This window comes from Ambystoma mexicanum, chromosome 7p (genome assembly GCF_040938575.1).
Source record: "Ambystoma mexicanum isolate Mex_15411 chromosome 7p, UKY_AmexF1_1, whole genome shotgun sequence".
Lineage (NCBI taxonomy): Eukaryota > Metazoa > Chordata > Amphibia > Caudata > Ambystomatidae > Ambystoma > Ambystoma mexicanum.
This window is the reverse complement of record NC_090939.1, coordinates 963,278,074-963,305,489: the sequence shown is the minus strand read 5'-3', so window position 1 is coordinate 963,305,489 and position 27,416 is coordinate 963,278,074. Positions and strand designations below refer to the sequence as shown.

Genomic DNA, 27,416 nt, shown 5'->3' with positions numbered 1-27,416 from the left:
GCCACCGCCAGTACCTTGGTGAATACCCTTGGTGCCGAAGCTATCCCGAAGGGCAGCACTTTGAACTGATAGTGTTGACTGTCCACCTTGAAGCGTAGGTACTTTCTGTGCGCTGGGAGCATGGAAATATGAAAATAGGCATCTTTCATATCCAAAGTTGCCATGTAATCCCCCTTTTTTAGGAGGGGGATTACCTCTTGTAGTGTAGTCATACGAAACTTTTGGGGCTTGACATACTTGTTGGCAGGCCGCAAGTCCAATACTGGGCGCATTGTTAAGTCTTTCTTTGGAACAAGGAAGTAAGTTGAATAAATACCCTCGTTTACCTAGTGGCTTGGGACGATTTCTATCGCGTCCTTTTGGAGCAGATTGTAGATCTCCTCGAGGAGGATCTTCTGATGTTCTAAAGAGTGGACTTTTTGTCTTGGAGGATGGTTTCGGGGACGTTGCAGTAGTTCTATACAGTACCCATTGGATACCGTTGACAGCACCCACCTGTCGGATGTTATCCCTTCCCATGCCTGGGTGAAGCTGGATATTCGTCCCCCTACTGGGGTTGTATGGGAAGGGACCCTGAAATGAGCGTCACTGCTTTGGTGGAGGCGTGCCGCCTCCTTTACTGGGGCTGCCTCTGCCTCTACCACGTCCTCTTCTACTAGCCCTACCATACCCCTGGGTAGACTGTTGTGAGTTGGTGTTCCACTGTGTACCCTGGGTGTGGGAATAGCTATTTCCGCTATTGGAATTTTGGCCGCGGGGGCGACGAAAATTGCCGTTCCCTCTTTGGTTAGGTGGTTTTGTAGTTAACTGGCCAACGGATTTGAGGGTGTCGAATTCCTCCTTAGCGTTTTTTAGAGCGTCCTCGACTGCCTTTCCAAACAGGAGATCACTTTCCACTGGTTTGTCTAAGAGTGCAGCTTGTGTTTCTGCTTTGAATCCCGACTGCCTCAACCAAGCATGTCTTTTGATGACAGTCCCCTCTGCTATAATTCTACCCGCATTGTCTGCGGCGTCCAAAGTTGCTTTTAAAATGCAGCCTGAGACGTTTCTTCCCTCTGCACAAATGCGAGATTGCTGGCTCTTAAGGGGTTCGGGAGCGGAATCTATTAGTGCTGCCACTTCTTCCCACTGATGGCAGTTGTAGCTGGCCAACAGTGTGGTGGAATTCGCGATTCTGGTTTGGTAGGCTGCCGTGGAAGCTACTTTTCTACCAAAACCATAGAGTTTCTTACTTTCCTTGTCGGGGGGAGCCTCAGAGGAAGATAATGGGGTTCCAGCTCTCTTGCGGGTGTTAGTTACGACTAGAGAGTCTGGCTTAAGTTGACCTCTAATATATAGAGGGTCCGACTGGGCTGCTTTAAACAGCTTCTCTACTCTCGGGTTTACAGGTCTTGTCAGGTTTGGGTTGATAAGGGATGGTGCTATTCTGCGTTGAATAGATTTCAGGATGGGAATGGTCTGGGCTACTGTCTTCCTTTCCCCTATTAGTTCCTCCGCAAAGTCCCTCTCTTCTTGGACACCTTGTGTGTCTATGTGGAAGTGGTTAGCTGCCCGAGAGAGCAATTCATTCAGGAGGGGCTGATTATCTATTGGGGAATCAGACACTGGGGCTTCCCTTTCTACTGGTGAGTCCATTCTGAAAATATCTGGGCTATTTTCTGGCTCATCCTCGTCTTCGTCCTCCCCGTAATAATCTGACACTGCGAGATCTTCTGGCGTCTCAAATTCCTGACCCTCTATAAGGGAAGAGTCTCCTTGGCCTGTAGGGAAAAGGCAAGAATAGGGTTGGACCTCAAAGGGGTCTGAAGCCTTTAATGGTGTCTCGACCCGGGGCCTTTTATTTGAAGGGATAGGGTCCCTTGAACCTGAGGGAGAAGATTCCTGAGGGTTTAAAACTAGGAGTTGGTCAGGGTGTCTTTCGAAGAAATTTGCCAAGGAAGACATCCTTGACATTACTCTGTCAATGTCCTCGCATGACCAGAGTTTGGAGCTTGGGGTGACCTTGCTGGAACTTTCTATGGACTGTCCCTGAGAAGACTTGGACGGGGAAGTCAGTTCTCTTGTTGTGGAGGATTGCAAGGGTTGTTTCCGTTGCTGCTTACCCCCTTCCCCATGGGTGGAAGTGTGTTTACCATTTCCCTTATCTTTCGACGCCTGGCGTCGAGGATCGGAGGTGGAATGCCTGTGTTTCGAACTAGGCTTCGAAACTGGGCCCTCCTTACTCCCAAGTGATGTACCCTTTTCCTGGGGTGCAGGCTGGGGATGGAAGTCGTGTTCGTCTCCGGACGAGTGATCTTCCGTGATGTTAATGGGCGAGGCACTATGTGCAAGTGTGGAGGCTTGCCTGACGTCGTGCGGCGACCTCGACCGGGACCGCCCAGAGGACGTCCTTTCGGACCGCTCCTTCTGTGCCTCTTTTCGAGGTTTCGACGACGTCGAATCTCGGGTGGCTTTTTTGTGTTTAGCGTGTGTATGTGTAACGCTTTTGTCGCCGGGGGACTTCCCCATAGTCGCCGGGACGGACGACCTTCCGAGGCCGGGGACGTGCGTTAGGCTGTCTTTCGACGCCTTGGTGCCCTCGCCGTCCGAAAGTCCGGCGTCGCTGCCGTCGCTGAAGGTACCCTCCGCCTCCATAGCTGCTAGCTTGGCGTGGTGGGCCCAACGCTTGGTGGAGCGGTCCTTAAGAGTTTTGGTCTTAAACCTACTACAGGCCCTGCAACCCGCCTCGGGGTGGTCTCTGGGCAGGCAAAGATTGCACGTAGCGTGCTTATCTACCCAAGGGTATTTCTTATTACACTTGGGGCAAAACTGAAAGGGCGTACCCTCCATACGCGCCTGTGGGCAGCGGGCAAGTGTGTGTAGGTAAGAAGGTGTCTATATGATTATATATATAACCGAGTGTGGAAGTGTACCACCCCCCACTCTCCCTACTTGTAGGGCCGAGGCCAGCGGCCCAGGCCCGAGCCGAGGCGGAAGCCTCAAGGCCCAATCCGTCGGGTATTCGACGTTGATCTCCTCCCCGGTTCGGCGTCGAGATGTTGATCGACGTAAGGGTGACAAAACGGGGCAAATTAGAATTAGTTTTGAGTGCAAATATGGCAAAGCCAGGGAACTCCGATGAAGTGCTTCCGACCAGAATGGCGGAAAAAAACAATCTGGGGATTCTAGACGCGTGAGGGATCATGGGTACAGTGGACGTCACACTAGGGATAGTATTACTGGCACGCCCTGTGTCGACGCCCATTTTCGATTTTCGAAAAACAAACTGTAATACTCCGCAGCTTCCACTAGATGTCGGCCTATGCACAGCATGTGATCTAAGCAGATTCCACAAGCCTCAGAAATATATATATATATCCAAAGGAAAAAGAGGAAAGGCGAACCGCACTCCCGCAGGCCAAATGCAAGAAGCAAACTCCAAAATCGCGAACAGAGTAAAAAAAAACACTGTGTAGTGAATACGGATGTTTTTTAATATTTAAAAAGTTGCACAAAAAGAATATACAACACAACAAGCAGCAACATAGACACAGACAGAGGCAGGACGCAGTGGTGCACGACCTGCAACACAACGCGTTTCGCGCTACAGTGAGCACTTGGTCACGTGGGGGGAGAGAGGGTTGGCTGGTATTAATATCAACAAGAAAACACCCGGCAGTCCTACAACTCTGTCTATCAACCCTAAAGGTGCCATGGCAGTAGGTAAAAACAGTGGCAGCCATGATGGAATGGGGTCAAGAGCATGTATATACATAGGAGACTGGAATCAGACCTACGCAGAGATAGATCAAGGGGTAACACCACAAAATAGGCACATAGTGCACAAATACTGCTGAATTTGTAAAAACACGGCATCAAAGAAATCCGTATAGCGTTAAAGTCGACATACATATCAATATATCACATATACACAAGTCAATAACAGCAAGTATAAAAAAGAATGTGGCAAGATAATCCCCAAATTTCAAATAGACATGCACACAGTAAAACAGAGGATGTTGTTCCACATATTAAAAATGGCTGTATGGAACAATCACAAATATTAGATGTTAAAACAAGCAGAGCTGTATGCAGCAATAAAAAACATTTGAGGTGCATAAAAGAAAAGAAAAAGGCAGGCAATGACAACCGAATGCGGACGAAGCCACAGGTCAATATAGTGGTTGCAAAGATTGTAAGAATATACAAAGGGCTAAAGTGCTAGTGCAGGAATGGAGTTGAAATCACTGCCATTGGGGGCAATGCAATAATGACCCAAAATACAGAGTCACAGTCCAGAACAGCCATACCTAGACATAGAACATACCAAATATAGTAAAACTAATGCACACCTCATAATATAAAATAATGCAAAGATTAATTCCACTGTAAAAGCCAGCCAAGGCAACTCGTATATGGTATGGTAACTGCTCTAAAAAGGAATCAGGGCAAGTAATATGTAATACATGATACAGGTACAGGTAATGTTCCAAAAATAAAGTGGATAGAAGACAACAGAGCAGCAATATATTGTCAAGGCCTCAAATTGTCAGGGTCAGACTAAAGTGCAAGTGCAAAGCAGCTGGAACAGTCCTGGAGATAAAATGCCCCAATGGAAATTATCAAAACCCTGTAGTCATGTAAACACATAGCACTATAAATACCAAGATAAAGTTACATTAAACAGATATACAGTCCAGCAGGGCGAGGCCACAAAGGTAGGAAAGCCAGAAATAAACCCCTACATGAGGAAAAATGATAAATACCACTCCCCCACAGATTGCGAAAGTAAACAGCCAAATCAACAGTGAAGAATTAATGTAAAAAAGAGTGAAAGATAAGACAATCATACCCAAGACTAAAGAAACCCATTAAGGAAAAAAAAATGAAAGTCATAAATAGACATTCATGCGGGAACAAGAAAAAGGGAAGAGGAAGAATCAAAACCAGACTTGCAGAGAAACACAAAAGAGGATACACTAAGTACCCAAAAATGTATACAGTTCCTCATCCACATTGTGACCCTTTGGATACTCGGTATCAAAGTCCAAGATAAATCTTGTTTCCAGTTGTCTTAGTTTCAGGACACGATCCCCGTCCCTAGGGTGAATGGGCACATGTGCCACTGCAAAGAATGTTAACAAATTAAAGTTGTTCTCATGTTCCTGTTTAAAATGTTTGGCCATGGGGTACGCAGGATCAGCGTTCTTGATAGCTCTGAGATGTTGAAGAATTCTCAATTTGAGTATACATGTCGTGCTCCCAATGTACCATTTCATACAAGGGCATGAGAGAACGTACACCACAAAGGTAGTGTCACAGTTGATCAAATGTTTTATTTTATGATGGATTTTAGTGCGCCACCCAGCTACGACAGGAACTTCGCCGACTCCCTCTGTGACTACCTCTCAACCAAGCTGATCCAAAACCCTTCACTCAGGTTGCTGGGAGATTTTAACATTTGGTTTGATGTTCCTGCCAACCCTATGACCCGCTCCCTCACCGACAATCTGAAGGTTCTCGACCTAACACAAGTGATATCCCACCCTACTCACATTGCAGGGCACACCCTTGACGTACTATTCGGCACATCAGACCTAGTCTCCAAACTCTCGGCAAATCCCTCTCATCTGGACTGATCACCACACTATACTCTTCTCGCTTCGGCACCACTCGCCCATCCCACCACTTCCAGCAAACATCCCAACTACTGCCACCACCCTCCCTCTCTGGAATAAAACCATCATCAAACCAGACCTGGCCAATTCCCTACTACTTACACTCCCCGATGTCGCTTGCAAGCAAGGATTGACTTCTTCAAAGCACTGACCCCCCACATTGACCCAATTTATTTATTTATTTACTAGCATTTATAAAGCGCTCAGCAGCCCTTGGGCATTGTGGCGCTGTTACAGTAAAAACCTGCTGGTTACAGATTGTACATAAGACTTAGATATTACATACCAGAGATGCAGAAGAGCTTAGTTACATAGCAAGTGTGGTGAGGGTAAGAAGGAAGAAGTCTGAGAAGGCAGAGCAGTGAGAGTGAGAGTGTAGAGAGTGTTAGTTGAACAGAGTGGTTTTGAGGGTTTTACGGAAGGTGGATAGTGAGGGTTCAGCTCTGAGTGCGTTAGGAAGGGCATTCCAGAGATTGGGTGCTATGTGCGGAAAGCCTAGACCACCGGCGTTTGCTCTTTTGATGGCAAGAACGCAGAGCTGGTTGGCGAGATTACTTCTTTTGGGGTGAGAAGAGGTGGCTTTGGCGATGGTATCTGAAATGTATGATGGGGCGGCAAGACTGATGCATTTGTACATAAGGGTAAGGATTTCGAAGTTTATTCTTTCCTTGACTGGGAGCCAGTGGGCAGCTCGTCTTGCCTGTGAGATGTGGTCTCTTTTGGAGATGCTGAGGGCTGCACGGAGGGCGTTGTTCTGAACTATTTGGAGCCTTTTCAGATTTTTAGCTGAAGTGCCTGCGAAGAGAGCATTACAGTAATCCAGTTTGGCTCCAATTGTGGCACGGGCGATGGAGAGGAAGCTTTGTGTGGTTAGGAAGGATTTGATGGCATTTAGGAGTTTGGTGGTGTGGGCCGAGGCAGAGGCAATGGCACTGACCTGTCGGGTCATCGAGAGGGTCGAGTCAATGTAGACTCCGAGGGTTTTGAACAGAGGTGGCAACTGGTATGTTGGTGTCGTCAATGGTAAAATCTTTATAGTTTTGGTTTATGTTTATGTTTATTGAATTTATATAGCGCTTTAAGCCAAAGCGCTTTACAATATAATAGGTACAGAAGTGGGAGAAGCATATTTACAAACATGAACAGGTCATTAGAACAATAAGTATAACAATTTACAAGGGGGGGTAGAGGGTGGGGGAAGGGTAGAGGAGGGGGGAGGAGAAGGGAGTTACGTGTAGGATTTGAGGTAGGGGGAGAGGAAGGGAGGGGGTCAAGGGAAGGGGGCGTGATCTGGTGTCCTCATTGCCCCTAAGTAGTATTTGTTACCAATGTAAGGTCAGAGGGGAAGGGGAGAGGATGGGGGAAAGGAGGGGGGCAAGGGTAGGAGGGGAGGGGAAGGGAAGTCAGGGGGGGAGTGAAGAAGATCGGCTTTCAGGGAGTGGCGGAAGGATGGGTAGGTAGGGGTGGAGTGGATGGAGAGTGGGAGGGAGTTCCAGTGTAGGGGGGGCCAAGAGCTGGAAGGAGCGGAAGCGTGAGGAGGCACATGGGGCTGGGGGTACAGTGAGGTAGAGGTTTGCAGAGCGGAGAGAGCGGATGGGGAGTAAAATGAGAGGAGGGAGGAAAGGTAGGGGGGTGCCAGGTCATGGAGAGATTGGTAGACAAGACAGAGGAATTGAAATTTCAGTTGTGAGAGGAAGGGAAGCCAGTCAAGTTGAGAGGGAGAGGAAGAAATAGAGTCTCGAGGGCCGAGGAGACAGAGTACGGATAGAGGAGTGGTAGATGGATTTAAGTGGAGTTAGGTGAGAGACAGGGAGTCCAAAGAGTAGAGAGGAGCAGTAGAAGAGGCGGGAGAAAGTAAGGGAGGAGATTAAGAGTTTGGCAGCATGGAATGTGAGAGAGGAGTGGATCTTGCGGATGTTATAGAGGTGGTGGCGACAGGCTCGAGATGTCATAACCCACAGAACACACCCCTTCTGGACTTCCTGATCCTTATCGTGGCGGGGCTTGCATTCATTTTTTCTCCCAACATGGCCGTATCACGTGACACGCCTCGCACCAGCCTTCACGGTGGATGTAGTATGTACATTAAATATGCCACGCCAATTGGTCGGAGGCCACCAGGGGGCGCACAGGCAATGGCAGCCTGATTTGCGAGCTCCTCCTAAGGCCGGGTCGGTACGGGGTCTGAGCCCCCCCCCCCTCACGGAGCGCAAGCGGGTCGACTGGAGCAGCGACCCTCTAGCGCCCCCGCGGAGCGAAACAACGGGGCCTGGAGACCGTCGGACGACGGAGTTCCACGGGCGCGGCGCCTGCAGCGGGACCGTCGCGGGAGGCCGTGAGCACAGCCCTGTGGGGAGCCTGGGGAGGAGCGAGCGGACCCGTCGGCGCTCGCCTTCACCTCCCCCCTTCAGGAGGCGCGAGCCGCCGGGACGCCCCAGGGTGAGGGGACTCCCGCCCAGAGCGGCCCCCGGAGTGGCCCCCCCGCCACAACAGGAGCGCCGAGGGAAGCCGTGGGGCCGCGGCCTGTCAGGTACGAGACACTGAGGGGGGGTGGCCGGGCCCGGTTTGAAGCCTCCCCCCTTTCACCGCCAGCGGGACCCTGCGCGGGCCGCGGGCAGGACACCAGAGGCCCACGCCGTTCCATTGAGGGCTGCGACCCGCCGCCTCGTGGTCGCACAAAGCGCCCCTCCCCCCACTCCAGTGGGCTCCTAAGGGGCACTGCAGGATCCGCTATCGCCCCCCCTGGGTGTGTGGCCCCCGCTGTGGGCAGGCGGGGCGTGTGCCCGCCCGGGGGCGACTCTCAAGGAGCAACTAGAACACCCAGGAGGGGTGGAGGAAGGTGTAACCCCCCAGGAGAGGCCCCCAACGAAATAACATCATCACACCACCCTGCAGAGGCAAAAGCACCCCTCACCCATTCCAGAGGGGAAATATCGGTTTGCAAAAACACAATCGAGGTGTACCGGAGGTATTGCGGTGGTAATGCGGTGGCCACCCTGGGTGTGAGGCCCCCGCCCGAGGCTGGTGGGGCGAGTGCCCGCCTGGGGGGCATCAATCAAGGACCAGAAAGACCGCTCGGAAGGGGTGAGGAGGGTATACCTTGCCAGGAGAGACCCCCAATGAAAAGAAATCAGCATACCACCCCGCGGAGGCAATAGCACCTCTCCCCCACACTAGAGGGAAATCAACTTTCTAAAAATAAAATCGAGGTGCCGGGGGGTCAACCTAATGGACTGGCAGCAGAACCTGCAAAAATATCGGTACCGAGACCCACACCCCCCCATTACAGAACCACCCCACGGTGAGGGAATGGCCCATCTGGAACCTCCTGCGCCCTCCACGGCCGCAATGGAGCGGGGCTTTGCCTCCATATTGCAAGAGATCCGAGATATGCGGGCGGACATTGCCCAAAAGTTTGAAAAAATGGACCACCGGGTCGATAAAGTTGAGGACAGACTCCTTCAGGTCGAATCCAACCAATCTTCAGCGGCCACCCTGGAAGTAGAGGTAAACATGAGGCTAGCTGCCCTGGAAAAAAGGGAGGAGGAGAGGTCAAGACAGATGGACGACTTTGAGAACAGGGAGCGGAGAAACAACCTCAGGATCTTTGGGGTCCCGGAGTCGGAGGGGGAGACGGAGAGGGAGCTGACCCGTGTGGTGCGTAACATAATTGCCCTCCTCTTTGAAGAAGAGATGACTACAGAACTCATATTCGATCGGATACATAGAGCGGGAGGTCGAGCAGGGGGCCCCCGGTCGATTCTGGTGCGGTTGCATTACTACCTGGAAAAGACGCGGGCGTTGGAGGCCGCCAGGAGGGCCCAGGAGATCACATACAACAACTCCCAGATCTCCATTTTCCAGGACCTCTCAGCATACACCCTGGCCAAACGGAGGATGTGCCGCCCCCTCACGCAGTTGCTGAAGGAGAAGGGAGTGCGATACAGATGGGGCTTCCCCTTCTCCCTAACATTCGAGTACTCGGGCCAGAGAACGACATTGATCTCGGAGGAAGATATTAAGGGGGCTATCCAGGACTATGTCTCTGATCCAGCGCCCCGTCGGGAGCCACGGGGGCCGGCCGGGGTCGGAGCTGGAGGCCCGGGCCCACCGAGAGAAAGACGGAAAAAGTCAGGAGCGAGGAAATTCAGGAGAATAAATACACCCTCCCCAGTGAAAGAGGGGCAGCAGAACGACTCTGAGGGACAGTAGCTGGGCAGTCCCAGTGTGAACGTGGCCTCTGGAGTTCCCCAGAGGACACGGGTTTACTTGAGGGTGAGAAGTCCGGCAAAAGAAAGGAGAAGAGGAGGAAACTAGAATCCCCACGCAAAGCAAGTTGGGTGGGTAAAATCGGGGAGGGGATTGAGGGGGGGAGGGGGCTCATGATAATGTGTTTGTTAACGATCGCCTGGCCGAGAGGGGCAGGCTGGTGGTCCGGCCAAAGTGCCAGTGATGGCTGAACTATCTGGCTGGACGCCGGGGCAGGGGGTGGGGGGACGGAAACAAGTTGGGGATTGTTTGTTAAGGAAGGGGTTTGGGGGTCAGTTGGGGAAACATGTCAGGAGTGTCCATAAGACAATTTATGGGGAGCTAGAGAGGAGAATTGTTGCGAGGCAGCCATCCGTTAGAATAGAATTCATAGACAATGGCTGATGGTCTGCCGGCCCTGGGGGTGGGCACCCTGAATGTCCGGGGCTTGAACACCCCATCGAAGAGGTCCCTGATCTGCAGGGAGTTTAGGAGGGCTAAACTGGACCTTTTGTTTGTGCAGGAAACACACTGGGCAAGGGGAAAGGAGCCCAGGTTGCGGGGGGGGGGGGAAATCGAGGAGGTCTTTCATGCGTCCCATAGGACCAAAAAGAGAGGGGTGGCCATCTTGGTAGCTAGAGATGCAGGGTTTGAGAAGGAAGATATCCTAAAAGACCCGGCGGGAAGATACCTGTTGGTCAGGGGCACCCTACGGGGCTCCCCCCTCACTCTGGCTGTAGTGTATGGCCCCAATGAAGGACAGGCCCTATTTTGGGAAACTGTGAGAGATAGGATCAGACTATTCGTGCAAGGCCCGCTAGTGGTAGGGGGAGACTTCAACATGGTCCTTGACCCGACTATGGATAGGAAAAGGGTAGACCCCCTTACTCCCAGAACTGCAGAAGAAGCCATGGCACAATCTTTCCAGAGGGTAAACGAGGAACTGGGCCTAACTGACACAATTCCTCTTCCCAGAGGGGGAATCCCTTCCTTCACCTATTATTCAGCCATACACAACTCCTTCTCCCGAATAGACTACGTCCTGGTAGAGGAGACACTCAGTCCATACGTGTCAGGCTACAGAATAGACCCTGTACCCTGGTCAGACCATGATTTGCTAAAAGTTACAATTGCGTTGGGGTGGTGCAGGGAACGCAGAGGGCGTTGGAAGTGCAACAACGCTCTGTTAAAGGATGGGGCCCTCTCTAAGGAGGTCTTGGACTCCATAACAGAGTTCTTTGACCTAAACGACAACGGGGAGGTCGCCACTAACACGCTCTGGGACGCCTTCAAGGCTACCCTGCGAGGGGTCCTCATAAAACTGGGGGCCCAGAAGAAAAGGGAGAAGGAGATACAGGAGAAGGCTCTGAGAGATAGGATATCCCGCCTCCAACCGGCGAGCTCTCCGGGGCGCCCATTAGAGGGTGACCGGGTGGCCGCCCTCGAAGACTGCAGGCTACAGCTTAAAGATCTGCTCCTACATAAAACAGAAAGGTGCCTCCAACTAACTAAACAAAAATACTATGAGAAGGGGGACAGGGCGGACCGGATACTAGCCTGGAAGTTGAGGGAGGTCCAGAGGAATAGAAGGGTGAGGGAGGTGAGGGAAGCTCAGGGGCTCCTTGGCAACGACTCCCCCCATATCGGTGAGGCTTTCCGCCAATACTACACAGCTCTCTACTCCTCAGAATATGATGGAGATGATGGACAGATAGAAACCTTCCTTGATTCAATACAGATTCCATCCCTCTCAAGGGAAATGGCAGAAGGGATAGAGGGCCCGATCACTGAGGATGAGGTGGACAAGGTGATCTCTGGGATGAGGGTGGGAACCTCCCCCGGGGAGGATGGCTTCACAGTTTTCTTTTACAAAAAGTTCCGGTCCTCCTTGGTCCCATACTTGGTGCGGGTCTTTAACGAAGTGCTGGACGGGGGCATACTCCCCGAGTCTATGATGGGAGCCGTGATAGCAGTCCTGCCCAAGGAGGGGAAGGACCCTTCGGAATGCTCCTCCTATCGGCCCATATCATTGTTAAATGTTGATGTGAAGATCCTGGCCAAGGTGGTGGGGAAAAGGCTGGAAGGCATAATGCCGAAGTTAATCCACGGGGACCAGGTGGGCTTCATAAGCGGGAGGCAGGGCTCGGATAACATCCGCAAGACCCTAGACCTGCTCCACTTAGCCCAAACATCGGATCTTGACGCTTGTGTCCTCTCACTGGACTCGGAGAAGGCCTTCGACCGGGTCGAGTGGCGTTATATGGAGCTTCTCCTTCAAAGAATGGGCTTTGGGACCCACATCATGAGATGGGTAACTGCACTCTATAGAGCCCCCACAGCGAGGGTACAGGTAAACGGGACAGTGTCTGGGTCATTCCCCCTCTCCCGAGGGACAAGGCAGGGGTGTCCACTCTCCCCCCTGATCTATGTCCTCACCATGGAGGCCCTGGCAATTGCGGTCAGAGCGCACCCGGGCATTAGGGGAATAAGAAGGGGAGAGATCGAGTTCAAGCTTTCCCTGTTTGCGGATGACATTTTGGCCTACCTAGTGGATCCGGGTTCTTCCCTCCCCCCCCTCCTGGCCCTGGTGTCAGCATTTGGTCGATTCTCGGGCCTAAAAATAAACACTGCAAAATCAGTCCTGCTCCCAATGCGAATAATAGATCCGGTGCTCGACCCCCTGAATAGGTTCCACGGGATCAAGGTGGAGAAGGTCGCTGTACGGTACTTGGGGGTTCTCCTCACCAGAGATATGTCGAATCTGGGCTCCGCCAACTATGGTCCCATGATGACGGAGATCACTGCAGACTTGAGGAGATGGGGTAAAATGATCCTCTCGTGGTATGGCCGAATGACGGCCGTCAAAATGAATGTCCTGGCACGACTCCTGTACCTATTCACAGCACTCCCGACCAGGGTCCCGGCACAGAACTTCAAAGACCTACAATCGTGGGTCCGTGACTTTGTATGGCAAGGCAAGACCCCGAGAACTGGAAGGGCCGTCCTGACCCTACCTAGGGAGGAGGGGGGATTTGGGCTGCCAGACTTTCATCTCTACTTCTGTGCTGCCCAACTGCGTGTCCTTCTGGAGCACATGAAGGAGGGGCTGAGAACGTACTGGTCCTACCTGGAGGATATGGATGCCCATCCCCACAAAGTCCGCGACCTCCTGTGGACGCCTCGCAGGGAAATCCCAAGGCGCTTACGGGCTCACCCGACCCTGGGAGTCCTATGGGACATTTGGAAGGAAGGCCCTCAGACCGCTCACCTCACCACATGGCCGTCTCCAATGTCATCTCTCTGGGGACACCCCATCAACCTGGGAGGAAGAGGGTTCAGGCACTCCCAGATCTGGTCAGACAAGGGGATGGAATGGGCGGGGCAGATGTTCAGGGACGGTGAATTCTTACCTTATGAGGAGCTCAGGGAGGCACTGGGTCGTGACTCAATATCTATCTTCGAATACCTCCGCCTGAAGGGCATCCTCTGTGACCCATCATGGGGCACCAATCTGCGAAGACAGTTGACCCCCTTTGAGAAGCTCCTCGATTTGGCGGCCTCCAGGAAGGGGGCGGTCGCAAGTTTGTACAGGGTCCTAAACACGTACAACCTTCAAGGCAGGAGGAGTTTTCGCTTGTTCTGGGAAGGCCTGGCAGGTGCCGAAATCCCTGAGGATGATTGGGCCAGGATATTTAAAATTACATTTCACGGAAATCTTTTCACCGCTGACATGGAACATAACTTTAAGATACTGCAGGGATGGCACAGAGACCCCGCAAAATTGTCCAAAATGTTCCCGGGAGTGTCGTCAAGGTGCCCGAGAGGGTGTGGGGAGACGGGGACCAGAAGCCACATGTGGTGGCACTGTTCGAAGGTTCAAACATATTGGGAGCAAGTGAGGGACTGGATGGAGGAAGTGACCGAGGTCCGGATACCACTTAATCCCCTGACAATTCTGTTGGGCCTCCCCCCAGAGGACACAGAGGTGCACCGATACCCTAGGATGTGGGAAACTATGTTAAGGGCTGGAAGAGTGGCTTTGGCCCAAAAATGGAAAAGTCCGGAGGCTCCCTCGAAGGAGGACTGGCTGAAAAAGGTCAAAAATATGTTTTTGATGGACAAATTGACAGCCATGGTAAACAACAATACTAGCTCATTCCTCACGGACTGGTCGGGTGTCCAGCAATCCTGGGGATGGGACGTGCACTGAACCCACCGAAAGGCCCCCCACCCTGGAGACGACGGGATTGACTCTTTTCTTGCAGGTCAGGGGGACCTGGGGAATGGCAGAAGCCAGCCAACTGATGTCGTGGTTATGCATCGCAACAACTCTGTGACAAGGGAGACGGAGGCATCTCCGCGAGTCTCCCAAGATGAGCACTCTGAACTGGACACGGGGAAGGGGGGAGGGAATCCAAGGGTGGGGCGGGTGGGTGGGGGGGAGGGAGGGAGGGGGTTCCACTGTTCTTTTTCCTGGTTTGTTTGTAAAATTTAAAATGCCAATAAAAACAGAAGTTTAAATGCAAAAAAAAAAAAAATATGCCACGCCCCCGCGGCCCCGCGCGTCTCAACGCTATCAACAGGTAGTGACTAGACGTGTACTTCGCAGCTTGGCGAACCCTTCTGTTATCCAAGTTCCTGGACCCTTATTTCCTCTCCTTCCCACCCTGTTCCTGGAATCCACGTTTCCTTGCGACAGCTTCTTCCTTCCTGGACGTCCTGAACCCGCGAGTATCCTGGAACACTGAACGCATGCTGGAGTCGGAAGAGACTCGTGCCGGCCTGTACAAAACCCAATCCGCCCGCAAGAAGAATCTTCCCGTGGACCCCTGCAAGAAGCGATCTCAGGTGAGACGGGGGGAGATTCACGACAGTTTGAGACGCCGAACGACCGACATTGAAACCGATATGGAAAAGGCCGTCCAGGATCTCATGCGTGGCATGCAAGAACTAACAACCGAGGTGCAGAACTTAAAAGCGGAGAATGCCGCATTAAAGCAACTTGTTTTGTCTCGCGATTCCGCTGCAAAAGAGAGTGTGTTACTGGGTGGTGTCGTAGACAAGTATGATGGCTCTGCAAAATCCCTTCGTGGATTCCTGGACTCCTGTTTGGTGCATTTTACCTTTAAGCCCTATTATTTTTCTACTTCCAGGGCAAAGGTGGGCTTTATAATCTCGCACCTTGCAAGAAATGCATTAACTTGGGCTACTCCCTTAGTCAATTCTGGAGATGCCCTCCTAGATGATTATGACGGATTCATACAGGCTCTCAAAACCATGTTCGACTGCCCGGAACAGGTTTATAGTGCCCAGGAACGCCTACTTGACTTTCAGCAAGGATCCCAGGACATGCAAACGTATGTCACAAGATTCAAACAATTGGCCAAGGAAGCAGATTGGTCCTCAGAAGCAAGTTTCACTCTCTTCCGTAGGGGCCTAAACGAGGATATAAAAGATTAATTAGCCAGAGTGGCTCGTCCTAGCTCATTCCAGGCTTTTATGGATTTAGCCATGCAGATAGACTTTCGTATCCAGGAAAGAAAGGCAGAGAGAAAAAAGACCAAGATGCCCTTCCAGAAAAGTTCTCTTGAGACTTCAGTAAAAACTGATCCTGTTCCAACCCCTGACACTGACCCAGAACCCATGCAAATAGGAGCCTTCCATGGACCCATTTCCCCACAAGAAAGGATGAGAAGGATCTACACAGGCTTGTGCATGTATTGTGCATCGGATAAACACCTGGTTAGAGAATGTCCTCTAGCCCCTCCACGGCGTTCGGGAAACGCCAGCTCCCGATCCTAGATGGATCGAGGTGTCGGGAGAGAAATGTTTGCTCCACATCTATTCCATCCTTGAACTCTCCTGGACAGAACAACCTAGTGGTTCTACAAGCCTTCTTATCATTATCAAAGAAGGAGACCTACCCCATCCTGGCCTTGGTGGATTGTGGGGCTATGGGAGTATTCATTGATCAAGATTGGGTCTTTAAGCACCACATTCCATATGAAGCCCGGGGTGTAATGCAACCTGTGGAGGCAATTGATGGAAGACCCCTCAGTTCAGGACCCATATCCTTGTAGACCAAGGAAATACAACTTTCAATAAACCATCACCAGGAATTGATCAAGTTTGATATCATCAAATCAGCCCACTACCCCATGGTACTAGGCATGCCCTGGTTGCAGAAACACAATCCATACATCAATTGGACAGCAGGATCCTTGTTTCTTGGTTCAGAGTATTGTCTGTCTGATTGTTTATCCCTGGATCCCTCCTCGATATCGTCTGAAAGTAATCTAGCAGATCAACAAGAGGCACTCATGGTTTCCAATATCATTCAGGTCCCAAAGGCCTATCAAAGTTATGCTGATGTGTTTTCAACTGCCATAGTTCAGGCTCTACCCCCTCACAGACCTGAAGACTGTGCCATAGACACAGATCCTTCAGCAGAGATTCCCTTTGGGAGGATGTTTATCCTATCCAAACCTGAAAAAAAGGCCCTCCGAGAATACTTGGATACCAACCTTGAAAATGGCACCATAAGACCATCGAAATCCCCAGCTGGAGCCTCGCTGTTCTTTGTTCCCAAGAAGGACACCAAGGAACTTGGACCTTGCCTCGATTATCGTGGATTAAATCAATGCACCCTCAAGGACCGCTAACCCTTACCCTTGATCTCGGATATCCTGGAAGAGGTGAGAGGAGCTGTAATCTTCACGAAACTGGATCTCAGGGGTGCCTATCATCTGATTCGTATCAAGGAAGGAGACGAATGGAAAAACAGCCTTTAGGACACCTTTTGGACACTTCGAATATCTGGTCATGCCCTTTGGACTTGCTAATGCCCCTGCAGTCTTTCAACGATTCATGGATAGGGTGTTCTCTGACATGCTGTTTCTCTTCGTCATCGTCTACCTGGACGATATCTTGATTTACTCCAAGGACCTTTTAAAGCATGAAGAGCATGTAAAGGCAGTCTTACAACGACTACGTGAACACAGACTCCTAGCCAAACCTGAGAAATGCCTGTTTCACGTTACTTCTGTTCATTATCTAGGATTTGTCCTTAGTCCAGAAGGAATTGGTATGGATTATTCGAAGGTAAAGGCCATACTATCTTGGCCGGCTCCCACTTCCGTGAAACAAGTTCAATCCTTCCTAGGGCTTGCCAATTTCTACCAAAAGTTCATACCCACCTTTTCTGAGATTGTTCAACCGATCATCGCTCTCTTGAAGAAAGACACTCCCTTTCTCTGCTCTGCACCTCAAGACAAGGCATTCCAACGCTTAAAGACTGAGTTTACTCAAGCCCCCATCCTAGCCCAACCCGACATTAATCGGCCATTCCTAGTGGAGACGGATGCCTCTAACTACGCCATAGGAGCAGTCTTGAAGCAAGAATTTGAGGACAAGTTGGAACACCCCATTGCTTACCTTTCACGAACCCTGACTCCCAGTGAGACACATTATTCTGTCTTGGAAAAGGAACTGTTAGCCATCCGCCAAGCCTTCACAGAATGGCGACATCTACTCCTGGGAGCTAGACATCCAGTCCAGGTTTGCACGGATCATCGAAACCTTCAAGTTCTACAATCCTTGGAGTGTAGGAACAGTCGTCAGGCCCGTTGGGCGTTCTTCTTTGCCCAGTACCAGTTCCACATCAGTCATGTTCCTGGATCACAAAACATAATTGCTGACGCCTTATCTCGACGTCCTGATTACGAAATTATTGAAGATCGGGCCTATCCCAAGATGTTTCCCCACATGATTTTTGTAGCTCAAGCAGTCAGTCTTTTGGAAGAAGTCCGAATGCAAACCCAAGCCTCTGAGCTCTGTTAGGATATTTCAAGGAAGAATCCATGGAATCTGAGAACCAAGGACGGATATTTGTTCAAAGATAACGCTCTAGTCATTCCCACACAGAAACTACAACAAAGTATAATAAACCTCTGCCACGATACCCTCCACTCCAGACATCGTGGCATCACCAACACTCTCCGTCTTATACAAAGACAATTTTGGTGGCCTGGAATGAAGACTGACGTACAACTGTACATCCGATCCTGCTCTATCTGCAGTCAAAACAAATACGATAACAAGAGACCTGCGGGTCTCCTATTGCAACCTACACTACCGACAAGGCCATGGGAATTCATTGCTACAGACTTCATTATGGAATTACCACCTTCCAGGGGATACACGACTATCATGGTCACCATTGATTTGTTCACTCATATGGCTCATTTTACAACCCTGTACAAACTACCATCCTCATCAGAACTCGCTGGAATCTTCCTGAAACACATTTTCCACCTTCATGGACTTCCTTCCAAGATCATATCAGACCGAGGACCTCAATACGTCTCACAATTCTGGAAACATCTCTGTCGCATTCTAGGAATCCAACGTGCTCCTTCATCAGGTCATCACTCACAAACTAACAGAGCTACGGAACGTGTAAATCAGACCCTGGAACAATACCTTCATTGTTTCGCCACCAAGGTACAGGATGATTTGTCGCTCCTTATACCTGTGGCTGATACTCTCATCAACATACACAAGGAAGCCAAAGAACATTTAGAAAAGGCCCAAACACACAGTAAGCGTTATGCGGATTCCAAGAGAAGACCAGGGCCTTCTTATTCAGTCGGTGATCAAGTCTGGTTGTCCTCGAAACTACTACCACGACATCTACGACCAAACAAATTGGCCCCCCGGTACTATGGACCATTTTCCATAAAAGAAGTCATCAACCCAGTCTCATTTCGGCTCAAGCTACCAGACTCCTGGAAGAAAATTCACCCAGTTTTGTACACTTCTTTATTGAAACCCTACATCCGATCCTCCCGGAAATCCTGCAGACCTAGTCCTGTGGTTGTGGGTGACCAACTGGAATATGAAGTATCCAGAATATGCGATTCCAGGTATAAACGGGGTCAACTTCAATACCTGGTTGAGTGGAAAGGATATCCTCCTAGTGAAAGAACCTGGGAGCCACTTTCTAACCTGAACACCCCTCGATTGCTCCGAAGATATCATCTCATACACCCGGGCAAACCTGGTGGAACAGGTTTTCGGAGGAGGCATGCTGTCATGACCCACAGAACGCGCCCCTTCTGGACTTCCTGGTCCTTATCGCGGCGGGGCTTGCATTCATTGTTTCTCCCAACACGGCCGTATCACGTGACACGCCTCGCACCAGCATTCACGGCAAACATAGTACGTCCCATAAATATGCCACGCCCCCGCAACCCCACGTGTCTCAACGCTATCACCAGGTAGTGACTAGACGTGTACTTCGCAGCTTGGCGAACCCTTCTGTTATCCAAGTTCCTGGACCCTCATTCTTCCACCCTCTCCTTTCCACCCTGTTCCTGGAATCCACGTTTCCTTGCGACCGCTTCTTCCTTCCTGGACGTCCTGAACCCGCGAGTATCCTGAGTCGGAAGAGACTCGTACCGGCCTGTACAAAACCCGATCCGCCCACAAGAAGAATCTTCCCGCGGATCCCTGCAAGAAGCGATCTCAGGTGAGACGGGGGAGATTCACGACACGAGAGGTTAGAGAGATGTGGTTGGAGAAGGAGAGAGAGGAGTCGAGGTGGAGGCCGAGATTGCGGGCATGGGAAGAAATGGGGAGGTTGGAAGGTGGAAAGTGGATGAAGGGAGGGGGAGAAGGGGAGAGAGTGTTAGGAGGGAAGAAAAGCACCTCCGTCTTGTCAGTATTGAGGGAAATAAAGTGGGATGACATCCAATCTTTTATGGCCTTGAGGCAGGAAGAAAGAGTGAGGTGGAGGGCAGATGTGATGGAAGAGAAGGAAAGAAAGAGTTGGGTGTCATCAGCGTAGAAGTGGTGGGAAATGCCGAAAGAAGAGATGACTGGGGAGAGAAGGGAGGTATAGAGAGAGAAAAGAAAGGGTCCCAGCAAGGAACCCTGAGGTACGCCATAGTTCATGGGGAGGCTGGAGGAGAAGCGGCTGCCCCAGGAGACAGTGAAGTATCGATTGGAGAGGTAAGAGGTGAGCAAGGAGAGAACAGAGTCTTTGAAGCCGAAGGAGGACAGAGTGCTAAGAGGTAAGGGGTGATCTATGGTATCTAACGCTGCAGAATGATCAAGGAGGATGAGAGTTGAAGATTGCTTAGCGTAGCGAGCAGTGAGGAGAGAGTTGAGGACCTAGGTGAGGGCAGTCTCAGTGGAGTGTTTAGGGCGGAAATCAGATTGAGAGGTGGGGAGGAGGGAGTGGGATGAGACGAAAGCAGAACGTTGAGAGTAGGCAAGGCGCTCGAGGAGCTTAGAAATAAAGGGGAGAAGGGAGATTGGCCGGAAGTTGGAGGCAAGAAGAGGGTTAGCAGAATGTTTCTTCAGGATAGGGATTATGGTAGCATGTTTGAAAGCTGAAGGAAAGGTGGCAGAGGAGAGACAGATGTTGAAGAAGGTGGTTAGGTAGGAAATAAGGGGGGGTACATTGTGGGGATGAGGGAGGTGGGGATGGGGTCAGAGGGGGCAGCAGTAGGGTGAGTTTTGGACAGGAGGTGGGAGACACATGCAGGGGTGATAGGAGAAAAGGTGGACAAGTTGGCAGAGCTTGAAGGGGGGAGGGGAGGAGAAGGAAAAAGAGGAGAGGATGTTCTGGTTGAGTTTGGGCAGAATTTCATTGGGTCTTAGGAGGATGATCTCGGTTTTGTCTCAGTTTAGGCAGACACCACTGGTTGCCATCCAGATTTGAATGGTAGAGTACATTTTGGGAAAGGGCTTCAGCGTCTTGGTTGTAAGAACCCAAGATAGGAAGGAGTACTTGAGTATCGTCGGCGTAGTTCATGTAGGCTATGCCGAGCGAGTGCAGTTTGTCGAAGAGGGGTTTTGTGACTATATTGTAGAGTGTGGGTGCAGTACACGATGCCTGGGGCACTCTGCAGTCGATGGTGGTGGGAGCAGCATTAGCCTGGTCGGAATACACCTTCTTAACTCTGCCTTCTAGGAAAGATGTGATCCATGAAGTGGCTTCTTCAGAGAAGTGGGCCGCACCAGTGAGATGGGAGGTCAGGGTGTTGTGATCAACAAGATCGAATGCCGCAGAGAGATCTAGGAGAAGCAGAAGAGCTGGTTTGTCCTCGTCCATTATCTTGGCAATTAGATTTTTTAGGTCTAGCAGGGCAGTTTCTGTGCCGTGACCTTTACAGGAGTCTGGTTGTCTTTTGCCTAAGATGGTGTTGGATTCAAGATAGTGTTGGATTTGGGTATGGGCAGCTTTATCTCGGATTTTGAGGAGGAAGGAGACTGCAGTGATAGGACGGTAGTTGTTGGGGCAGGTGGGATCAAGTGAGGGTTTCTTTAAGAGTGGGCGGACCCAAGATTCTTTTAAGCTTTGCGGTACTACGCCTGAGGAGAAGGATGCATTGATGAATGCTTTGATGATCGGGGTCAGTGCGGCAGAGCATTATTATTTTTTTATAACTCTGTTTATTTGGATTTAAGCAACAAACAACAACATAGGTATAAACATAGGCATTCGTCAGAAAAACACGGCGGTATTGTCAGTGACAAAGGCAAAACAGGATAAAGAAGCAATGATACAGTCGCGAAGCAGGTAATAGCTGGCAGTACTGGTGACATCTCGTGTCTTTGAGTTAGAGGGGGGGTGAAGGGGAGAGCAAGGAGAGGGGCAGGAGAGGAGGGAAGTAGGGCGGGGATGTGTCTCAGTGACCATTGAGACATTTCCCACATATCTTTTCAAATTTTCGGGGACAGCCCCTCACATTGTAGATTCGGCGTTCCAGAGATGCGCATTTGCTTAGTTCATTGGTCCAACGGTTCACGTTTAGTGGGTCCGTCGAGCCCCAGTTTGCGGAAATGAGTCTTTTCCCTGAACCCAGTGCCACCGGCAGGAAATTTATTTCGTACTTAGTCAGGTCCACCTCCCCCCAAATGCCCAGGAGTGTCATTTTGGGGTCTTTAGGAATTGGCGTTCCTAGAATAGTGGAGATTGTATTAGTGCACTCCCCCAGAAGACCTGTAATACCTGACAGTCCCAGATCATGTGATAGAAGGTGGCCGCCTCCCGTTTGCATCGAATGCATGTCTCATCTTCGGTCCCTCCCCATCTGGCCAGGGCTGTACGAGAGTAGTATGAGCGGTGGAGTATTCTGAGTTGTATCAGTCTGAGTTTGGCCTCGATCCCAATCTCTCGGGGGGACATTAGTGCGTCTACCCAGTCCTCTAGTTCCAGATCGCCGAGATCTCTTTCCCACCTTTCCTTCAGCCTGTCAAGGTCTTTAGCCCCGAAGGAGTTAGTGGCCTGGTAGAGGTGGCTTTGAAGGGGATTCGTTGCGGGAGAACGTTGGTCTCTATGGGGGATCAGGGGGGTATGGTTATTATGTCTGGGAACTGGGTGTGTATGGCGTGAGCTAGCTGTGCGTGTCGAAACCGGTCCATAGGTGCCAATCCAAATTTGTCTTGCAGGGTATCAAAGCTTAGGAGGCGCCCCTCTTGAATCACGTGTGCTAGTGTGGTTATGCCTCTTATTCCCCAAGTTCTCAAAAGAACCCATTTTCCATATTTCTGGGAGATGTGCGTTGTGCCATATGGGTTGGGCCAGTGTTGGTTTTGCCTTCCAGCCAACCAGTTTGTGTGCATCCCTCCAGGCATGACGGATGTGGCATGTCATTCTTGGTATTGTCGGGAATTGGTTGTTGGTGGCATGTAAGACCTGTAGTGGCGGCACCGGGAGCATGGTCTCTATTTCAATGTGGATGTGTGGTAGTGTGGGGTCTGCGTGTAGCCAATCATTTACCACCCCTATCTGTGTCGCTAGGTAGTATGTGCGTATGCATGGTAGACCAATGCCTCCCTCCCACACTGATCTTTGGAGTGTAGTGAGGGTGATTCTGGGTTGTTTCCCTCCCCATAGCAGTGTACGGAGATTCCCATCAATGAGTGTGAAGGTTTCATGGGGGATGGGAAGCGTGCGATTTGGAGAATGTATAGAAGTTTTGGGAGTGTCATCATTTTAAACAGAGCTGCCCATTAGTGATAGGGGGAGTGATTGCCAGTGGGAGACATCGCTGTTAAACCTATCTAGTACGGGTTGTAGGTTGAGTTGGAGGAATCCGTCTAGGGTCGGGCCAATGCGTATGCCCAGGTATTTAAACTCCCTGATACAGACGTGGTAGGGGCAATCCTCAGGAATCGCAGTTTCGCCTCCCTGGATCGGGAAGTAAATAGTTTTGGCCTTGTTCACCTTTAGGCTAGCGAAGATTTGGTATTCCTTTAGGATGAGGGATATAATCGGGCATGAGGTGATCGGATTACTAAGATATATGAGGAGGTCATCTGCATACAGCGAGAGCCGATCCTCCCCTCTCCCTGGCCAGGTGACTCCGGACCAATGTTTGTTTGATCTAAGTTTGCTTGCTAGTGGCTCAATAGCGAGCAGGAAGAGGAGTGGGCAGAGCATTCTTTGATGATGGTGGGTGGGCATATGTCCCCTTTACAGGTGGATGGTTTGATGAATTGGAGGAGGTTAGTGACTTCTGATTCTGTGACGTCTCTAAAGGAGAATGGGGGGTGTCTGGAAAGGGCATGGGAGAGATGGGCAGGGGCATTCTATCAGGGATGGGTAGAGTATTACACTGAGATTGGATTTTATCTTGGAGTAGTTTGATTTTGTTGAGGAGGGCTATTTGAATGCTGGAGCATCAGGCTTGGTCTTTGATGATTTCATCAGAGCTGGTGGAAAGGGTGATGAGATCTTTAAAGATTGAGAACATTTCCTTAGATTTGGAGTTGGCAGTGGAGATTCTGAGGTTGATAGATTTGGCTTTGAAGATGGCTTGTTTGTATGTAGTTGAGATGTATTTCAATTCTGTCAGGGTGGATTGGTTAGGTGTGGATTGCCACTTAACTAGGGCCTGGCGTTTGATGGTGCGTAGAGCTGTTCGCTCTTCCGTGAACCAGGAGTTGGTGTACCTAGGGCCTGGCGTTTGATGGTGCGTAGAGCTGTTCGCTCTTCCGTGAACCAGGAGTTGGTGTGCATTGATCTTTTTTTTTCTTGTCCTCAATAGGTGCTATGTGCTCAATGGCTTCGCTGAGTGTGTGGGAATAGATATTGGCAAGGACAGTGGGGTTGTTGACAAAAGGAGGTCCGAGTTCAGCAATGTCAAAAATGGGGAGGAGGTTGTCTTCTGGTTAGTTTTTTAGAGCTTCGGACTTTAGCTGGGGGGGCGAAAGAGAGCTCTTTGGGGGGAGGTGGATATGGAATTGGATGCAGAGGTGATCTGTCCAAGGGTGAGTCGAAATGGCGGTGATGGAAGATGACCAGTTGTGGTCTGCAATCTAGTCTATGGAGCGACCTTTACAGTGAGTGGGTTCTGTGATTCTATGGGCGAACCCTAAGTCGGTAAGCTCTTTGGCAAGAGAGGAGTCTGCTTTGTCCTTAGGGTCCTGTAGGCCGAGGTTGAGGTCTCCCAGTAGGATAGTTTTAGTGGAGCTTTTTAAGTTATTTTCTAAGGTATGGAAAAGTTGCCTTTGGTAGTCTGGGGCTGTGCCATGTTGTCTGTACGCGATAAGGATGCTTATGGTGCAGTTCGGAGATATGGTAAGTTTGGCGATGAGGAGGTCTGCATTATTTGCCCAGGGTTGGTTGCATAGTCTAATGGGGTGTGATTCTTTAGAGATGAGAGCTACGCCTCCTACTTTGGAAGTCTTTTGATCCTGTCTCAGGATGGTGTATCCTTGGGGAAGAGCAAGAGATGAGGCTGGACCTGATGTTTCAAGGAACCAAGTTTCTGTTATGGCTAGAATGTCAAGGTCAAGGGAGGTGATGAGATCATTAATCTCGAGCGCGTGCGCAGGGAGCGAACGAGCGTTGATGAGGGCACATTTGAGGGCTGGGTTGTGAGTTGGGTTTTTGTGGGATGTGGTGGTAGTGGAGCAGGTGGGAGTGGCAGATCTATGGGGACGGGGGACTTCAGTGCCAGGGGTGGTGAGCCAGGTGGGGGAATCGGGTAAGGTGAGCATGGGGGGGGGAGGGTGGTTGGCAACCCAGGCCTGGTGAGATGGATGAGGGGTGCAGGAGCTTAGTCGCTGGTTTCTGCAGGGGATAGTGGGAGGATTGCAGGGGTATGTGTTAGGCTGTGTGCGAGTCCTAAGCCTTGACAGTCTGGAGTCTGGAATGTGCCGACAGCCTGGGTTGGAGGTGTGGTAACTAGGAATGTTGGCCATAGTGGAAGATGTGGTTGTGATAGGTTGATGGTGAGGTGGTAGTGGCAAGAGGGGTGTGTGTGTGTGAGGGAGGTGGGTGAATGTGAGCCACGTGGTGGATAAGATGAGGGTAAGACAGGAGATGATGAGATGTGGGAAGGTGGTGCTTGGCATGTGAGAGTGGTGATGAGGATGCACTGGTCTGTGGTTCGAGACCGGATGCATTTGTGTGATAGTGGGATGCACGGGGTAGGGTTTTAAAATGAAGTGTGCAGTGAGCAGATACAAGATGTGAGGCTCACGGGTCGGGTGGTGTGGCACTGTGCAAGTTGGGCAGAAACAGTTTTGTTTAGTTTATTATTTGTATAGCGCTGCCTGGCCCTGGGGCATCTGGACGCTTGGCATGGTTACAAGGTAACAGACAATATATGACGTTTACATGGTTATTGTAGGCATTGTATGACATTTACATGGTTATTGTAGTACAGGAATACAAGGTATATACATGCATTTATGTAACAAGATAGTTAGAGTATCTAAAATATGTACAGGATATTTGAGCAGTAAAGGCTTTGCAGGTTGTGATGGCTAAATATATACAAATATGTGCATGTGTCGCAGAGGGGTGATAGTTGCAGACTTAGACTTCTTTGGCGAGTAGCCAGGTTTTAGCCTTTTGTCTGAATCAGTGGAAGGATGGTTCGGTTCTCCGAGCAGGTGGTAGAGAGTTCCAGAGTTTCGAGGCAAGCACTGGGAACCTTGTGCCGCCTGCTCTTTGGAGCTTGAATCTGGCGACATTTAAGCAATGGGTATGAGTTGATCTAGTTGGCCAAGATGGAATGTTGTGGGTGAAATTGTCTGAGAGGTATTTGGGGGCTTGGTTGGACAAGCACTTGTGGGTGAGCGAAAGTGTTTTGTACTCAATTCTTTGGGGTACAGATAGCCATTGGGTGGATCGTCTCACATCCGAGATGTGTTCAGATTTTGATATGTTCAAGGCTGCTCTCAGGGCATTGTTTTGAACTACTTGTAGCTTGTTGATGTTCTTTTGGCTAGTGCCCAGGTAGAGTGCATTACAATAGTAGGCTTTTGAGAGTACTAGTGCTCTGGCTAAGGTAGTGCAGTTGGAGGTCGATAGGTAAGGTCTGCAGGTGTTGATAAGCTTGCATGTGTAGGGGGTGGAGGAAGAGATGGCATTGATTTGCCTAGTCAAGGTAAGGGAGGAGTCAAGGTATATCCCCAGAGTCTTGACGTGGTTGGATACAGAGATGTTGTTGCCGTTAATAGGGAATGTTTGGTAATGTTTGTCAAGGTTGTTGAGTCTGGATTGGGAACCTAGGAGAAGAAGCTCCGTCTTGTCGTCGTTGAGGCGAAGTCTGGGTTTAGCCATCCATTCTTGAATGATAGAATAGATGTTGTTGAGGATTTTGTTGTCTGTGGAGTAGTCGCCTGTTAGCGGAATGAGTATGTGAGTGTCATCTGCGTAGTTCGTGTACATGACACCCAAATGATCCAAAATGTCGAATAGGGGTTTAGTAAACACATTGTATAATGTGGGCGAGACACAGGATCCCTGTGGGACGCCACAAGTAATGGGGGCAGGTTCAGCGGCGGCGGTCGGTGCAAAGACCCTCCTGGATCTATTGTTCAGGAAGGACTGAATCCAGGCATTGGCCTTGTCAGAATAGTTGGCTGCAGATGCTAGATGTTTGCAAAGAATCTCATGGTTTACCAGGTCGAAGGCGGCCGAGAGGTCAAGGAGGAGTAGAAGCACCAGTTTGCCATTGTCTTTAAGGTTGTCCATTTGTGCCTTGAGATCGATCAAGGCGGTCTCGGGTGCCATGTTTAGGGCGGAAGCCCGATTGTCTTAGTCCTAGTAGGTTGTTTTTCTCTAAGTGGTTCTGGATCTGCAGATAGGCTGTTCTGTCTGGAATTGTTAAAAGGAAAGGCCCTGTTGTGATGGGTCTGTATTTGGTGGGGATGTTGGGGTCCAGAGTGGGTTTCTTGAGCAGGGGTAAGACCCAAGAGTCCTTAAGGTTGTTGGGTACTATACTTGATGTGAATGATGAGTTTATGAGTGAGGTGATAAATGAAGCTAGAGGTTTGGCCGCATCTTTTCTGACTGGGGCTGGATAGGTGTCGCCTTGGCATTTGGACGGTTTCAGGGTGGTTATGTCTTCAACCTCTTTGGTGGTGATGGTTGAGAATTCGAATAGGGTAATGTTGTCCATTTGTTTGGTGGGTGGGGGTGGGATTGGGCTGTCAGCGATGGTGAGGCTTTCTTTCTTGGACTCGATTCTTGATTGAAGGATA

At 50.4% G+C, this 27,416-nt stretch overlaps 1 protein-coding gene across 5 annotated transcripts in view; it reads right to left on the bottom strand.

Moving 5' to 3' along the window:
* Positions 1–27,416, bottom strand: part of GK (glycerol kinase) — a 2,191,429-nt gene that overhangs the window by 1,783,499 nt on the left and 380,514 nt on the right. The gene's annotated exons all lie outside the window — the stretch shown is intronic.